The sequence below is a fragment of the Schistocerca nitens genome, chromosome 6 (assembly GCF_023898315.1).
Source record: "Schistocerca nitens isolate TAMUIC-IGC-003100 chromosome 6, iqSchNite1.1, whole genome shotgun sequence".
NCBI classification, from domain to species: Eukaryota; Metazoa; Arthropoda; class Insecta; order Orthoptera; family Acrididae; genus Schistocerca; species Schistocerca nitens.
In genome coordinates, this window is record NC_064619.1 from 419,185,062 (window position 1) to 419,187,032 (window position 1,971).

A 1,971-nucleotide genomic window follows, 5' to 3' on the forward strand; every position below is an offset into this window, starting at 1 on the left:
GATGAAGCGTCGTCTGACGCGGTCTGCACGTCCAGCACGAACGCTGGTCCAACTGAGGCGCCAGGTGGAAATGGCATGGCAAGCCGTTCCACAGGACTACATCCAGCATCTCTACGATCGTCTCCATGGGTGAATAGCAGCCTGCATTGCTGCGAAAGGTGGATATACACTGTACTAGTGCCGACATTGTGCATGCTCTGTTGCCTGTGTCTATGTGCCTGTGGTTCTGTCAGTGTGATCATGTGATGTATCTGACCCCAGGAATGTGTCAATAAAGTTTCCCCTTCCTGGGACAATGAATTCACGGTGTTCTTATTTCAATTTCCAGGAGTGTACATATAGGCTTGAAATGAATGCCAATATGGCGCCTCACGACTCAGTACTGAGGCTACGGCCACACGAGCGTTTTTTTCACGCGCGTTTCTGCCGGCGTTCACGCCGACTTTAGGCTACGGCCACACGAGCGTTTTTTCTACGCGCATTTCTGCCAGAATTCACGCAACACGTGCGGCCACATGGCCGCCTCTCTCACGCGACGTGAAGCCCAGCGAATCGCCACTAGTGCTTTGGTGCAAGCTGTGACAGCATCTACTGTGCGCAGTTTAGTATCAACTATGAGCGGAAATACATTAAACAAGATTTTTGCTTGTTATCCATTCTATCCTATTTTTCTCCCAGAAGGGCCGCTGTAACTGCTCGCCATGATTCTCTTTTTCTTTCTCTAATTTTGTATTCCGGATCCCTTGTATTGTACAGCCATGGATGTTTCTGCACTTCCATAATAATGGTTTCACTGTCCAGACGCTCCATTCTGGCACTTTATAAAATACAAGAAGACTGCTACACTTACAACGAAGCGAGGACGGCAGTCTGTCCGTAAACAGAACAGCGAGCTGCCGAGCAGGGTTGCCAACCATAGAACTTTTTTCCTCGTACATAAACAACTAAAATCTTGTACTTTGGCTTTCAAACCACGTACATTTATCATGCATTTGACATGTTATAAAACCAAAATTAAGACATGTGTGGCTACTTCATTATGAAATACCTACTTTTTATAATATCGCACCACGCATTGCTAGACTGCGTATGTTCTTTATTATGAAATACCTATTGAAATAATACCGCTCCACGCATTGTTGCATATGTTGGCATCGCAACGATTTCAGTTCGGTAATTGTCGGAGGAAAGGGCTGAGGTTCCGGACTCTGCCGCAGCGTGTCTCCCGCCCGTGTGGCCAGCGCCCAGCTTGAAAAACACGCAGAACGAATGCACCCGAGAGCGTTCGCTCAGCGTGAACGCCGAAGTTTGCGGGCCCGCGGCGTGCGAAAACGCCTCGTGTGGCCAGCCCCATTCAACACGCAGTGGTCTATAATGTCTGCGTGAACGCCGGCAGAAACGCGCGTGAAAAAAACGCTCGTGTGGCCGTAGCCTGAAGGGAGACGGCGTGCTTGTGACGTAGGTGGCGTTGTGCCATGTCATTGGTCAGCGCTCAGACGCACGCTCAGAATACCTGACAGGCCAGATATTGCTCTGCACGTCCGGAAAGACTCCCGAGCGTGCTATTCCACGCTCTGACCGAGCGAGGTGGCGCAGTGGTTAGCGCACTGGACTCGCATTCGGGAGGACGACGGTTCAATCCCGTCTCCGGCCATCCTGATTTAGGTTTTCCGTGATTTCCCTAAATCGCTTCAGGCAAATGCCGGGATGGTTCCTTTGAAAGGGCACGGCCGATTTCCTTCCCCATCCTTCCCTCACCCGAGCTTGCGCTCCGTCTCTAATGACCTCGTTGTCGACGGGACGTTAAACACTAATATCCTCCTCCTCCTCCTCCTCCACGCTCTGACGTCAGAAACTCGGCACGCTCAACGCTCAACGTTCGGATGCACGGCCCGTGTGCCGACGGCTTTACCCTCGTAAGACGTTGCCTCCCTGTCCACTCCCGACACGGTGAGACGCGACGCTAGGGGC

General features: G+C 51.5%; 1 non-coding gene across 1 annotated transcript; it reads left to right on the forward strand.

Moving 5' to 3' along the window:
- The first annotated feature begins 1,581 nt into the window (after window positions 1–1,581).
- On the forward strand, window positions 1,582–1,654 carry Trnaa-cgc (transfer RNA alanine (anticodon CGC)). Its single transcript has one exon. It is a non-coding gene; the product is annotated as a tRNA-Ala (tRNA).
- Window positions 1,655–1,971: the final 317 nt, after the last annotated feature.